Genomic DNA, 16,032 nt, shown 5'->3' on the forward strand with positions numbered 1-16,032 from the left:
GTTTGGGAAGCTAAGAAACAAGTCGCTCTGCACAGTGCTCTTACAGCCTACTGGGAACATCTCTTACAAAGGCCTGTGAAACGCAGTTTCTTTGCAGGCCTGATCTGGCTGAAGTAGAACTTCTGCTCTGGGTGTGCTACATTGGCCTGGAGCTGAAAGGCACAACGTGCAGGCTTCTTTCCAAAGGGCGAGTTGGGCCCCAAAGCATCTTGCTTCCATCTCTTTGGGAAGCTAAGAAACAAGGCGCTCTGCACAGTGCTCTTACAGCCTACAGGGAACATCTCTTACAAAGGCCTGTGAAACGCAGTTTCTTTGCAGGCCTGATCTGGCTGAAGTAGAACTTCTGCTCTGGGTGTGCTACATTGGCCTAGAGCTGAAAGGCACAACGTGCAGGCTTCTTTCCAAAGGGCGAGTTGGGCCCCAAAGCTTCTTGCTTCCAGCTCTTTGGGAAGCTAAGAAACAACTCGCTCTGCACAGTGCTCTTACAGCCTACCGGGAACATCTCTTACAAAGGCCTGTGAAACGCAGTTTCTTTGTAGGCCTGATGTGGCTGAAGTAGAACTTCTGCTCTGTGTGTGCTACATGGCCCTAGAGCTGAAAGGCACAACGTGCAGGCTTCTTTCCAAAGGGCGAGTTGGGCCCCAAAGCATCTTGCTTCCAGCTCTTTGGGAAGCTAATAAACAACTCGCTCTGCACAGTGCTCTTACAGCCTACCGGGAACATCTCTTACAATGGCCTGTGAAACGCAGTTTCTTTTCAGGCCTGATCTGGCTGAAGTAGAACTTCTGCTGTGGGTGTGCTACATTGGCCTAGAGCTGAAAGGCACAACGTGCAGGCTTCTTTCCAAAGGGCGAGTTGGGCCCCAAAGCATCTTGATTCCAGCTCTTTGGGAAGCTAAGAAACAACTCGCTATGCACAGTGCTCTTACAGCCTACCGGGAACATCTCTTACAAAGGCCTGTGAAACGCAGTTTCTTTGCAGGCCTGATCTGGCTGAAGTAGAACTTCTGCTCTGGGTGTGCTACATGGCCCTAGAGCTGAAAGGCACAACGTGCAGGCTTCTTTGCAAAAGGCGAGTTGGGCCCCAAAGCATCTTGCTTCCAGCTCTTTGGGCTAGCTATGAAACAACTCGCTCTGCACAGTGCTCTTACAGCCTACCGGGAACATCTCTTACAAAGGCCTGTGAAACGCAGTTTCTTTGCAGGCCTGATGTGGCTGAAGTACAACTTCTGCTCTGGGTGTGCTACATTGGCCTAGAGCTGAAAGGCACAACCTGCAGGCTTCTTTCCAAAGGGCGAGTTGGGCCCCAAAGCATCTTGCTTCCAGCTCTTTAGGAAGCTAAGAAACAAGTCGCTCTGCACAGTGCTCTTACAGCCTACCGGGAACATCTCTTACAAAGGCCTGTGAAACGCAGTTTCTTTGCAGGCCTCATCTGGCTGAAGTAGAACTTCTGCTCTGGGTGTGCTACATGGCCCTAGAGCTGAAAGGCACAACGTGCAGGCTTCTTTGCAAAAGGCGAGTTGGGCCCCAAAGCATCTTGCTTCCAGCTCTTTGGGCTAGCTATGAAACAACTCGCTCTGCACAGTGCTCTTACAGCCTACCGGGAGCATCAGTTACAAAGGCCTGTGAAATGCAGTTTCTTTGCAGGCCTGATCTGGCTGAACTAGAACTTCTGCTCTGGGTGTGCCACATGGCCCTAGAGCTGAAAGGCACAACGTGCAGGCTTCTTTCCAAAGGGCGAGTTGGGCCCCAAAGCATCTTGCTTCCAGCTCTTTGGGAAGCTAAGAAACAACTCGCTCTGCACAGTGCTCTTACAGCCTACCGGGAACATCTCTTACAAAGGCCTGTGAAACGCAGTTTCTTTGCAGGCCTGATCTGGCTGAAGTAGAACTTCTGCTCTGGGTGCTCTACATGGCCCTAGAGCTGAAAGGCACAACGTGCAGGCTTCTTTCCAAAGGGCGAGTTGGGCCCCAAAGCATCTTGCTTCCAGCTCTTTGGGAAGCTAAGAAACAACTCGCTCTGCACAGTGCTTTTAAAGCCTACCGGGAACATCTCTTACAAAGGCATCTGAAACGCAGTTTCTTTGCAGGCCTGATCTGGCTGAAGTAGAACTTCTGCTCTGGGTGTGCTACATTGGCCTAGAGCTGAAAGGCACAACGTGCAGGCTTCTTTCCAAAGGGCGAGTTGGGCCCCAAAGCATCTTGCTTCCAGCTCTTTGGGAAGCTAAGAAACAACTCGCTCTGCACAGTGCTCTTACAGCCTACCGGGAACATCTCTTACAAAGGCCTGTGAAACGCAATTTCTTTGCAGGCCTGATCTGGCTGAACTAGAACTTCTGCTCTGCGTGTGCTACATTGCCCTAGAGCTGAAAGGCACAACGTGCAGGCTTCTTTGCAAAGGGCGAGTTGGGCCGCAAAGCATCTTGCTTCCAGCTCCTTGGGAAGCTAAGAAACAACTCGCTCTGCACAGTGCTCTTACAGCCTACCGGGAACATCTCTTACAAAGGCCTGTGAAACGCAGTTTCTTTGCAGGCCTGATCTGGCTGAAGTAGAACTTCTGCTCTGGGTGTGCTACATTGGCCTAGAGCTGAAAGGCACAACGTGCAGGCTTCTTTCCAAAGGGCAAGTTAGGCCCCAAACCATCTTGCTTCCAGCTCTTTGGGCTAGCTATGAAACAACTCGCTCTGCACAGTGCTCTTACAGCCTACCGGAACCATCACTTACAAAGGCCTGTGAAATGCAGTTTCTTTGCAGGACTGATCACGCTGCAATAGAACTTCTGCTCTGGGTGTGCTACATTGCCCTAGAGCTGAAGGGCACAACGTGCAGGCCTGTTTCCAAAGGGCGAGTTGGGCCCCAAAGCATCTTGCTTCCAGCTCTTTGGGAAGCTAAGAAACAAGTCGCTCTGCACAGTGCTCTTACAGCCTACTGGGAACATCTCTTACAAAGGCCTGTGAAACGCAGTTTCTTTGCAGGCCTGATCTGGCTGAAGTAGAACTTCTGCTCTGGGTGTGCTACATTGCCCTAGAGCTGAAAGGCACAACGTGCAGGCTTCTTTCCAAAGGGCGAGTTGGGCCCCAAAGCATCTTGCTTCCAGCTCTTTGGGAAGCTAAGAAACAAGGCGCTCTGCACAGTGCTCTTACAGCCTACAGGGAACATCTCTTACAAAGGCCTGTGAAACGCAGTTTCTTTGCAGGCCTGATCTGGCTGAAGTAGAACTTCTGCTCTGGGTGTGCTACATTGGCCTAGAGCTGAAAGGCACAACGTGCAGGCTTCTTTCCAAAGGGCGAGTTGGGCCCCAAAGCTTCTTGCTTCCAGCTCTTTGGGAAGCTAAGAAACAACTCGCTCTGCACAGTGCTCTTACAGCCTACCGGGAACATCTCTTACAAAGGCCTGTGAAACGCAGTTTCTTTGTAGGCCTGATGTGGCTGAAGTAGAACTTCTGCTCTGTGTGTGCTACATGGCCCTAGAGCTGAAAGGCACAACGTGCAGGCTTCTTTCCAAAGGGCGAGTTGGGCCCCAAAGCATCTTGCTTCCAGCTCTTTGGGCTAGCTATGAAACAACTCGCTCTGCACAGTGCTCTTACAGCCTACCGGGAGCATCAGTTACAAAGGCCTGTGAAATGCAGTTTCTTTGCAGGCCTGATCTGGCTGAACTAGAACTTCTGCTCTGGGTGTGCTACATGGCCCTAGAGCTGAAAGGCACAACGTGCAGGCTTCTTTCCAAAGGGCGAGTTGGGCCCCAAAGCATCTTGCTTCCAGCTCTTTGGGAAGCTAAGAAACAACTCGCTCTGCAGAGTGCTCTTACAGCCTACCGGGAACATCTCTTACAAAGGCCTGTGAAACGCAGTTTCTTTGCAGGCCTGATCTGGCTGAAGTGGAACTTCTGCTCTGGGTGCTCTACATTGCCCTAGAGCTGAAAGGCACAACGTGCAGGCTTCTTTCCAAAGGGCGAGTTGGGCCCCAAAGCATCTTGCTTCCAGCTCTTTGGGAAGCTAAGAAACAACTCGCTCTGCACAGTTCTCTTACAGCCTACCGGGAACATCTCTTACAAAGGCCTGTGAAACGCAGTTTCTTTGCAGGCCTGATCTGGCTGAAATAGAACTTCTGCTCTGCGTGTGCTACATTGCCCTAGAGCTGAAAGGCACAACGTGCAGGCTTCTTTGCAAAGGGCGAGTTGGGCCGCAAAGCATCTTGCTTCCAGCTCCTTGGGAAGCTAAGAAACAACTCGCTCTGCACAGTGCTCTTACAGCCTACCGGGAACATCTCTTACAAAGGCCTGTGAAACGCAGTTTCTTTGCAGGCCTGATCTCGCTGAAGTAGAACTTCTGCTCTGGGTGTGCTACATTGGCCTAGAGCTGAAAGGCACAACCTGCAGGCTTCTTTCCAAAGGGCGAGTTGGGCCCCAAAGCATCTTGCTTCCAGCTCTTTGGGAAGCTAAGAAACAACTCGCTCTGCACAGTGCTCTTACAGCCTACCGGGAACATCTCTTACAAAGGCCTGTGAAACGCAGTTTCTTTGCAGGCCTGATCTGGCTGAAGTATAACTTCTGCTCTGGGTGTGCTACATTTCCCTAGAGCTGAAAGGCACAATGTGCAGGCTTCTTTCCAAAGGGCGAGTTGGGCCCCAAAGCATCTTGCTTCCAGCTCTTTGGGAAGCTAAGAAACAACTCGCTCTGCACAGTGCTTTTACAGCCTACCGGGAACATCTCTTACAAAGGCATCTCAAACGCAGTGTCTTTGCAGGCCTGATCTGGCTGAATTAGAACTTCTGCTCTGGGTGTGCTACATTGGCCTAGAGCTGAAAGGCACAACGTGCAGGGTTCTTTCCAAAGGGCGAGTTGGGCCCCAAAGCATCTTGCTTCCAGCTCTTTGGGAAGCTAAGAAACAAGTCGCTCTGCACAGTGCTCTTACAGCCTACCGGGAACATCTCTTACAAAGGCCTGTCAAACGCAGTTTCTTTGCAGGCCTGATCTGGCTGAACTAGAACTTCTGCTCTGCGTGTGCTACATTGCCCTAGAGCTGAAAGGCACAACGTGCAGGCTTCTTTGCAAAGGGCGAGTTGGGCCGCAAAGCATCTTGCTTCCAGCTCCTTGGGAAGCTAAGAAACAACTCGCTCTGCACAGTGCTCTTACAGCCTACCGGGAACATCGCTTACAAAGGCCTGTGAAACGCAGTTTCTTTGCAGGCCTGATCTGGCTGAAGTAGAACTTCTGCTCTGGGTGTGCTACATGGCCCTAGAGCTGAAAGGCACCACGTGCAGTCTTCTTTCCAAAGGGCGAGTTGGGCCCCAAAGCATCTTGCTTCCAGCTCTTTGGGCTAGCTATGAAACAACTCGCTCTGCACAGTGCTCTTACAGCCTACCGGGAACATCTCTTACAAAGGCCTGTGAAACGCAGTTTCTTTGCAGGCCTGATGTGGCTGAAGTAGAACTTCTGCTCTGGGTGTGCTACATTGCCCTAGAGCTGAAAGGCACAACGTGCAGGCTTCTTTGCAAAGGGCGAGTTGGGCCCCAAAGCATCTTGCTTCCAGCTCTGTGGGAAGCTAAGAAACAACTCGCTCTGCACAGTGCTCTTACAGCCTACCGGGAACATCTCTTACAAAGGCCTGTGAAACGAAGTTTCTTTGCAGGCCTGATCTGGCTGAAGTAGAACTTCTGCTCTGGGTGTGCTACATTGGCCTAGAGCTGAAAGGCACAACGTGCAGGCTTCTTTCCAAAGGGCGAGTTGGGCCCCAAAGCTTCTTGCTTCCAGCTCTTTGGGAAGCTAAGAAACATCTCGCTCTGCACAGTGCTCCTACAGCCTACCGGGAACATCTCTTACAAAGGCCTGTGAAACGCAGTTTCTTTGCAGGCCTGATCTGGCTGAAGTAGAACTTCTGCTCTGGGTGTGCTACATTGGCCTAGAGCTGAAAGGCACAACGTGCAGGCTTCTTTCCAAAGGGCGAGTTGGGCCCCAAAGCATGTTGCTTCCAGCTCTTTGGGAAGCTAAGAAACAACTCGCTCTGCACAGTGCTCTTACAGCCTACCGGGAACATCTCTTACAAAGGCCTGTGAAACGCAGTTTCTTTGCAGGCCTGATCGGGGTGAAGTAGAACTTCTGCTCTGGGTGTGCTACATTGGCCTAGAGCTGAAAGGCACAACGTGCAGGCTTCTTTCCAAAGGGCGAGTTAGGCCCCAAACCATCTTGCTTCCAGCTCTTTGGGAATCTAAGAAACAATTCGCTCTGCACAGTGCTCTTACAGCCTAGTGGGAACATCTCGTACAAAGGCCTGTGAAACACAGTTTCTTTGCAGGCCTGATCTGGCTGAATTAGAACTTCTGCTCTGCGTGTGCTACATTGCCCTAGAGCTGATAGGCACAACGTGCAGGCTTCTTTCCAAAGGGCGAGTTGGGCCCCAAAGCATCTTGCTTCCAGCTCTTTGGGAAGCTAAGAAACAAGGCGCTCTGCACAGTGCTCTTACAGCCTACCGGGAACATCTCTTACAAAGGCCTGTGAAACGCAGTTTCTTTGTAGGCCGGATCTGGCTGAACTAGAACTTCTGCTCTGCGTGTGCTACATTGCCCTAGAGCTGAAAGGCACAACGTGCAGGCTTCTTTGCAAAGGGCGAGTTGGGCCGCAAAGCAACTTGCTTCCAGCTCCTTGGGAAGCTAAGAAACAACTCGCACTGCACAGTGCTCTTACAGCCTACCGGGAACATCTCATACAAAGGCCTGTCAAACGCAGTTTCTTTGCAGGACTGATCTGGCTGAGGTAGAACTTCTGCTCTGGGTGTGCTACATGGCCCTAGAGCTGAAAGGCACAACGTGCAGGCTTCTTTCCAAAGGGCGAGTTGGGCCCCAAAGCATCTTGCTTCCAGCTCTTTGGGCTAGCTATGAAACAACTCGCTCTGCACAGTGCTCTTACAGCCTACCGGGGGCATCAGTTACAAAGGCCTGTGAAATGCAGTTTCTTTGCAGGCCTGATCTTCCTGAACTAGAACTTCTGCTCTGGGTGTGCTACATGGCCCTAGAGCTGAAAGGCACAACGTGTAGGCTTCTTTCCAAAGGGCGAGTTGGGCCCCAAAGCATCTTGCTTCCAGCTCTTTGGGAAGCTAAGAAACAACTCGCTCTGCACAGTGCTCTTACAGCCTACCAGGAACATCTCTTACAAAGGCCTGTGAAACGCAGTTTCTTTGCAGGCCTGATCTGGCTGAAGTGGAACTTCTGCTCTGGGTGCTCTACATTGCCCTAGAGCTGAAAGGCACAACGTGCAGGCTTCTTTCCAAAGGGCGAGTTGGGCCCCAAAGCATCTTGCTTCCAGCTCTTTGGGAAGCTAAGAAACAACTCGCTCTGCACAGTGCTCTTACAGCCTACCGGGAACGTCTCTTACAAAGGCCTGTGAAACGCAGTTTCTTTGAAGGCCTGATCTGGCTGAAGTAGAACTTCTGCTCTGGGTGTGCTACATTGGCCTAGAGCTGAAAGGCACAACGTGCAGGGTTCTTTCCAAAGGGCGAGTTGGGCCCCAAAGCATCTTGCTTCCAGCTCTTTGGGAAGCTAATAAACAACTCGCTCTGCACAGTGCTCTTACAGCCTACCGGGAACATCTCTTACAAAGGCCTGTGAAACGCAGTTTCTTTGCAGGCCTGATCTGGCTGAAGTAGAACTTCTGCTCTGGGTGCTCTACATGGCCCTAGAGCTGAAAGGCACAACGTGCAGGCTTCTTTCCAAAGGGCGAGTTGGGCCCCAAAGCATCTTGCTTCCAGCTCTTTGGGAAGCTAAGAAACAACTCGCTCTGCACAGTGCTTTTAAAGCCTACCGGGAACATCTCTTACAAAGGCATCTGAAACGCAGTTTCTTTGCAGGCCTGATCTGGCTGAAGTAGAACTTCTGCTCTGGGTGTGCTACATTGGCCTAGAGCTGAAAGGCACAACGTGCAGGCTTCTTTCCAAAGGGCGAGTTGGGCCCCAAAGCATCTTGCTTCCAGCTCTTTGGGAAGCTAAGAAACAACTCGCTCTGCACAGTGCTCTTACAGCCTACCGGGAACATCTCTTACAAAGGCCTGTGAAACGCAATTTCTTTGCAGGCCTGATCTGGCTGAACTAGAACTTCTGCTCTGCGTGTGCTACATTGCCCTAGAGCTGAAAGGCACAACGTGCAGGCTTCTTTGCAAAGGGCGAGTTGGGCCGCAAAGCATCTTGCTTCCAGCTCCTTGGGAAGCTAAGAAACAACTCGCTCTGCACAGTGCTCTTACAGCCTACCGGGAACATCTCTTACAAAGGCCTGTGAAACGCAGTTTCTTTGCAGGCCTGATCTGGCTGAAGTAGAACTTCTGCTCTGGGTGTGCTACATTGGCCTAGAGCTGAAAGGCACAACGTGCAGGCTTCTTTCCAAAGGGCAAGTTAGGCCCCAAACCATCTTGCTTCCAGCTCTTTGGGCTAGCTATGAAACAACTCGCTCTGCACAGTGCTCTTACAGCCTACCGGAACCATCACTTACAAAGGCCTGTGAAATGCAGTTTCTTTGCAGGACTGATCACGCTGCAATAGAACTTCTGCTCTGGGTGTGCTACATTGCCCTAGAGCTGAAGGGCACAACGTGCAGGCCTGTTTCCAAAGGGCGAGTTGGGCCCCAAAGCATCTTGCTTCCAGCTCTTTGGGAAGCTAAGAAACAAGTCGCTCTGCACAGTGCTCTTACAGCCTACTGGGAACATCTCTTACAAAGGCCTGTGAAACGCAGTTTCTTTGCAGGCCTGATCTGGCTGAAGTAGAACTTCTGCTCTGGGTGTGCTACATTGCCCTAGAGCTGAAAGGCACAACGTGCAGGCTTCTTTCCAAAGGGCGAGTTGGGCCCCAAAGCATCTTGCTTCCAGCTCTTTGGGAAGCTAAGAAACAAGGCGCTCTGCACAGTGCTCTTACAGCCTACAGGGAACATCTCTTACAAAGGCCTGTGAAACGCAGTTTCTTTGCAGGCCTGATCTGGCTGAAGTAGAACTTCTGCTCTGGGTGTGCTACATTGGCCTAGAGCTGAAAGGCACAACGTGCAGGCTTCTTTCCAAAGGGCGAGTTGGGCCCCAAAGCTTCTTGCTTCCAGCTCTTTGGGAAGCTAAGAAACAACTCGCTCTGCACAGTGCTCTTACAGCCTACCGGGAACATCTCTTACAAAGGCCTGTGAAACGCAGTTTCTTTGTAGGCCTGATGTGGCTGAAGTAGAACTTCTGCTCTGTGTGTGCTACATGGCCCTAGAGCTGAAAGGCACAACGTGCAGGCTTCTTTCCAAAGGGCGAGTTGGGCCCCAAAGCATCTTGCTTCCAGCTCTTTGGGCTAGCTATGAAACAACTCGCTCTGCACAGTGCTCTTACAGCCTACCGGGAGCATCAGTTACAAAGGCCTGTGAAATGCAGTTTCTTTGCAGGCCTGATCTGGCTGAACTAGAACTTCTGCTCTGGGTGTGCTACATGGCCCTAGAGCTGAAAGGCACAACGTGCAGGCTTCTTTCCAAAGGGCGAGTTGGGCCCCAAAGCATCTTGCTTCCAGCTCTTTGGGAAGCTAAGAAACAACTCGCTCTGCAGAGTGCTCTTACAGCCTACCGGGAACATCTCTTACAAAGGCCTGTGAAACGCAGTTTCTTTGCAGGCCTGATCTGGCTGAAGTGGAACTTCTGCTCTGGGTGCTCTACATTGCCCTAGAGCTGAAAGGCACAACGTGCAGGCTTCTTTCCAAAGGGCGAGTTGGGCCCCAAAGCATCTTGCTTCCAGCTCTTTGGGAAGCTAAGAAACAACTCGCTCTGCACAGTTCTCTTACAGCCTACCGGGAACATCTCTTACAAAGGCCTGTGAAACGCAGTTTCTTTGCAGGCCTGATCTGGCTGAAATAGAACTTCTGCTCTGCGTGTGCTACATTGCCCTAGAGCTGAAAGGCACAACGTGCAGGCTTCTTTGCAAAGGGCGAGTTGGGCCGCAAAGCATCTTGCTTCCAGCTCCTTGGGAAGCTAAGAAACAACTCGCTCTGCACAGTGCTCTTACAGCCTACCGGGAACATCTCTTACAAAGGCCTGTGAAACGCAGTTTCTTTGCAGGCCTGATCTCGCTGAAGTAGAACTTCTGCTCTGGGTGTGCTACATTGGCCTAGAGCTGAAAGGCACAACCTGCAGGCTTCTTTCCAAAGGGCGAGTTGGGCCCCAAAGCATCTTGCTTCCAGCTCTTTGGGAAGCTAAGAAACAACTCGCTCTGCACAGTGCTCTTACAGCCTACCGGGAACATCTCTTACAAAGGCCTGTGAAACGCAGTTTCTTTGCAGGCCTGATCTGGCTGAAGTATAACTTCTGCTCTGGGTGTGCTACATTTCCCTAGAGCTGAAAGGCACAATGTGCAGGCTTCTTTCCAAAGGGCGAGTTGGGCCCCAAAGCATCTTGCTTCCAGCTCTTTGGGAAGCTAAGAAACAACTCGCTCTGCACAGTGCTTTTACAGCCTACCGGGAACATCTCTTACAAAGGCATCTCAAACGCAGTGTCTTTGCAGGCCTGATCTGGCTGAATTAGAACTTCTGCTCTGGGTGTGCTACATTGGCCTAGAGCTGAAAGGCACAACGTGCAGGGTTCTTTCCAAAGGGCGAGTTGGGCCCCAAAGCATCTTGCTTCCAGCTCTTTGGGAAGCTAAGAAACAACTCGCTCTGCACAGTGCTCTTACAGCCTACCAGGAACATCTCTTACAAAGGCCTGTGAAACGCAGTTTCTTTGCAGGCCTGATCTGGCTGAAGTGGAACTTCTGCTCTGGGTGCTCTACATTGCCCTAGAGCTGAAAGGCACAACGTGCAGGCTTCTTTCCAAAGGGCGAGTTGGGCCCCAAAGCATCTTGCTTCCAGCTCTTTGGGAAGCTAAGAAACAACTCGCTCTGCACAGTGCTCTTACAGCCTACCGGGAACGTCTCTTACAAAGGCCTGTGAAACGCAGTTTCTTTGAAGGCCTGATCTGGCTGAAGTAGAACTTCTGCTCTGGGTGTGCTACATTGGCCTAGAGCTGAAAGGCACAACGTGCAGGGTTCTTTCCAAAGGGCGAGTTGGGCCCCAAAGCATCTTGCTTCCAGCTCTTTGGGAAGCTAATAAACAACTCGCTCTGCACAGTGCTCTTACAGCCTACCGGGAACATCTCTTACAATGGCCTGTGAAACGCAGTTTCTTTGCAGGCCTGATCTGGCTGAAGTAGAACTTCTGCTGTGGGTGTGCTACATTGGCCTAGAGCTGAAAGGCACAACGTGCAGGCTTCTTTCCAAAGGGCGAGTTGGGCCCCAAAGCATCTTGCTTCCAGCTCTTTGGGCTAGCTATGAAACAACTCGCTCTGCACAGTGCTCTTACAGCCTACCGGAACCATCACTTACAAAGGCCTGTGAAATGCAGTTTCTTTGCAGGCCTGATCACGCTGCACTTGAACTTCTGCTCTGGGTGTGCTACATTGCCCTAGAGCTGAAGGGCACAACGTGCAGGCCTGTTTCCAAAGGGCGAGTTGGGCCCCAAAGCATCTTGCTTCCAGCTCTTTGGGAAGCTAAGAAACAAGTCGCTCTGCACAGTGCTCTTACAGCCTACTGGGAACATCTCTTACAAAGGCCTGTGAAACGCAGTTTCTTTGCAGGCCTGATCTGGCTGAAGTAGAACTTCTGCTCTGGGTGTGCTACATTGGCCTAGAGCTGAAAGGCACAACGTGCAGGCTTCTTTCCAAAGGGCGAGTTGGGCCCCAAAGCTTCTTGCTTCCAGCTCTTTGGGAAGCTAAGAAACAACTCGCTCTGCACAGTGCTCTTACAGCCTACCGGGAACATCTCTTACAAAGGCCTGTGAAACGCAGTTTCTTTGTAGGCCTGATGTGGCTGAAGTAGAACTTCTGCTCTGTGTGTGCTACATGGCCCTAGAGCTGAAAGGCACAACGTGCAGGCTTCTTTCCAAAGGGCGAGTTGGGCCCCAAAGCATCTTGCTTCCAGCTCTTTGGGCTAGCTATGAAACAACTCGCTCTGCACAGTGCTCTTACAGCCTACCGGGAGCATCAGTTACAAAGGCCTGTGAAATGCAGTTTCTTTGCAGGCCTGATCTGGCTGAAGTAGAACTTCTGCTCTGGGTGTGCTACATGGCCCTAGAGCTGAAAGGCACAACGTGTAGGCTTCTTTCCAAAGGGCGAGTTGGGCCCCAAAGCATCTTGCTTCCAGCTCTTTGGGCTAGCTATGAAACAACTCGCTCTGCACAGTGCTCTTACAGCCTACCGGGAACATCTCTTACAAAGGCCTGTGAAACGAAGTTTCTTTGCAGGCCTGATCTGGCTGAACTAGAACTTCTGCTCTGGGTGTGCTACATGGCCCTAGAGCTGAAAGGCACAACCTGCAGGCTTCTTTCCAAAGGGCGAGTTGGGCCCCAAAGCATCTTGCTTCCAGCTCTTTGGGAAGCTAAGAAACAACTCGCTCTGCACAGTGCTCTTACAGCCTACCGGGAACATCTCTTACAAAGGCCTGTGAAACGCAGTTTCTTTGCAGGCCTGATCTGGCTGAAGTAGAACTTCTGCTGTGGGTGTGCTACATTGGCCTAGAGCTGAAAGGCACAACGTGCAGGCTTCTTTCCAAAGGGCGAGTTGGGCCCCAAAGCATCTTGCTTCCAGCTCTTTGGGAAGCTAAGAAACAACTCGCTCTGCACAGTGCTCTTACAGCCTACCGGGAGCATCAGTTACAAAGGCCTGTGAAATGCAGTTTCTTTGCAGGCCTAATCTTGCTGAACCAGAACTTCTGCTCTGGGTGTGCTACATTTCCCTAGAGCTGAAAGGCACAATGTGCAGGCTTCTTTCCAAAGGGCGAGTTGGGCCCCAAAGCATCTTGCTTCCAGCTCTTTGGGAAGCTAAGAAACAACTCGCTCTGCACAGTGCTTTTACAGCCTACCAGGAACATCTCTTACAAAGGCATCTCAAACGCAGTTTCTTTGCAGGCCTGATCTGGCTGAATTAGAACTTCTGCTCTGGGTGTGCTACATTGGCCTAGAGCTGAAAGGCACAACGTGCAGGCTCCTTTCCAAAGGGCGAGTTTGGCCGCAAAGCATCTTGCTTCCAGCTCTTTGGGAAGCTAAGAAACAACTCGCTCTGCACAGTGCTCTTACAGCCTACAGGGAACATCTCTTCCAAAGGCCTGTGAAACGCAGTTTCTTTGCAGGCCTGATCTGGCTGAAGTAGAACTTCTGCTCTGCGTGTGCTACATTGCCCTAGAGCTGAAAGGCACAGCGTGCAGGCTTCTTTCCAAAGGGCGAGTTGGGCCCCAAAGCATCTTGCTTCCAGCTCTTTGGGAAGCTAAGAAACAACTCGCTCTGCACAGTGCTCTTACAGACTACCGGGAACATCTCTTACAAAGGCCTGTGAAACGAGTTTCTTTGCAGGCCTGATATGGCTGAAGTAGAACTTCTGCTCTGGGTGTTCTACATTGGCCCTGAGCTGAAAGGCACAACGTGCAGGCTTCTTTCCAAAGGGCGAGTTGGGTCCCAAAGCATCTTGCTTCCAGCTCTTTGGGAAGCTAAGAAACAAGTCGCTCTGCACAGTGCTCTTACAGCCTACTGGGAACATCTCGTACAAAGGCCTGTGAAACGCAGTTTCTTTGCAGGCCTGATCTGGCTGAAGTAGAACTTCTGCTCTGGGTGTGCTACATTGGCCTAGATCTGAAAGGCACAACGTGCAGGCTTCTTTCCAAAGGGCGAGTTGGGCCCCAAAGCATCTTGCTTCCAGCTCTTTGGGAAGCTAAGAAACAAGTCGCTCTGCACAGTGCTCTTACAGCATACCGGGAACATCTCTTACAAAGGCCTGTGAAACGCAGTTTCTTTGCAGGCCTGATCTGGCTGAACTAGAACTTCTGCTCTGCGTGTGCTACATTGCCCTAGAGCTGAAAGGCACAACGTGCAGGCTTCTTTGCAAAGGGCGAGTTGGGCCGCAAAGCATCTTGCTTCCAGCTCCTTGGGAAGCTAAGAAACAACTCGCTCTGCACAGTGCTCTTACAGCCTACCTGGAACATCTCTTACAAAGGCCTGTGAAACGCAGTTTCCTTGCAGGCATGATGTGGCTGAAGTACAACTTCTGCTCTGGGTGTGCTACTTTGGCCTAGAGCTGAAAGGCACAACCTGCAGGCTTCTTTCCAAAGGGCGAGTTGGGCCCCAAAGCATCTTGCTTCCAGCTCTTTGGGAAGCTAAGAAACAACTCGCTCTGCACAGTGCTCTTACAGCCTACCAGGAACATCTCTTACAAAGGCCTGTGAAACGCAGTTTCTTTGCAGGCCTGATCTGGCTGAAGTAGAACTTCTGCTCTGGGTGTGCTACATGGCCCTAGAGCTGAAAGGCACAATGTGCAGGCTTCTTTGCAAAAGGCGAGTTGGGCCCCAAAGCATCTTGCTTCCAGCTCTTTGGGCTAGCTATGAAACAACTCGCTCTGCACAGTGCTCTTACAGCCTACCGGAACCATCACTTACAAAGGCCTGTGAAATGCAGTTTCTTTGCAGGCCTGATGACGCTGCACTAGAACTTCTGCTCTGGGTGTGCTACATTGCCTTAGAGCTGAAGGGCACAACGTGCAGGCCTGTTTCCAAAGGGCGAGTTGGGCCCCAAAGCATCTTGCTTCCAGCTCTTTGGGAAGCTAAGAAACAAGTCGCTCTGCACAGTGCTCTTACAGCCTACTGGGAACATCTCTTACAAAGGCATGTGAAACGCAGTTTCTTTGCAGGCCTGATCTGGCTGAAGTAGAACTTCTGCTCTGGGTGTGCTACATTGGCCTAGAGCTGAAAGGCACAACGTGCAGGCTTCTTTCCACAGGGCGAGTTGGGCCCCAAAGCTTCTTGCTTCCAGCTCTTTGGGAAGCTAAGAAACAACTCGCTCTGCACAGTGCTCTTACAGCCTACCGGGAACATCTCTTACAAAGGCCTGTGAAACGCAGTTTCTTTGCAGGCCTGATGTGGCTGAAGTAGAACTTCTGCTCTGTGTGTGCTACATGGCCCTAGAGCTGAAAGGCACAACGTGCAGGCTTCTTTCCAAAGGGCGAGTTGGGCCCCAAAGCATCTTGCTTCCAGCTCTTTGGGCTAGCTATGAAACAACTCGCTCTGCACACTGCTCTTACAGCCTACCGGGAGCATCAGTTACAAAGGCCTGTGAAATGCAGTTTCTTTGCAGGCCTGATCTGGCTGAACTAGAACTTCTGCTCTGGGTGTGCTACATGGCCCTACAGCTGAAAGGCACAACGTGCAGGCTTCTTTCCAAAGGGCGAGTTGGGCCCCAAAGCATCTTGCTTCCAGCTCTTTGGGAAGCTAAGAAACAACTCGCTCTGCACAGTGCTCTTACAGCCTACCAGGAACATCTCTTACAAAGGCCTGTGAAACGCAGTTTCTTTGCAGGCCTGATCTGGCTGAAGTGGAACTTCTGCTCTGGGTGCTCTACATTTCCCTAGAGCTGAAAGGCACAACGTGCAGGCTTCTTTCCAAAGGGCGAGTTGGGCCCCAAAGCATCTTGCTTCCAGCTCTTTGGGAAGCTAAGAAACAACTCGCTCTGCACAGTGCTCTTACAGCCTACCGGGAACATCTCTTACAAAGGCCTGTGAAACGCAGTTTCTTTGCAGGCCTGATCTGGCTGATGTAGAACTTCTGCTCTGGGTGCTCTACATTGCCCTAGAGCTGAAAGGCACAACGTGCAGGCTTCTTTCCAAAGGGCGAGTTGGGCCCCAAAGCATCTTGCTTCCAGCTTCTTGGGAAGCTAAGAAACAACACGCTCTGCACAGTGCTCTTACAGCCTACCGGGAACATCTATTACAAAGGCCTGTGAAACGCAGTTTCTTTGCAGGCCTGATCACGCTGCACTAGAACTTCTGCTCTGGGTGTGCTACATTGCCCTAGAGCTGAAGGGCACAACGTGCAGGCCTGTTTCCAAAGGGCGAGTTGGGCCCCAAAGCATCTTGCTTCCAGCTCTTTGGGAAGCTAAGAAACAACTCGCTCTGCACAGTGCTCTTACAGCCTACCGGGAACATCTCTTACAAAGGCCTGTGAAACGCAGTTTCTTTGCAGGCCTGATCTGG

Source organism: Equus caballus, chromosome 5, assembly GCF_041296265.1.
Source record: "Equus caballus isolate H_3958 breed thoroughbred chromosome 5, TB-T2T, whole genome shotgun sequence".
Lineage (NCBI taxonomy): Eukaryota > Metazoa > Chordata > Mammalia > Perissodactyla > Equidae > Equus > Equus caballus.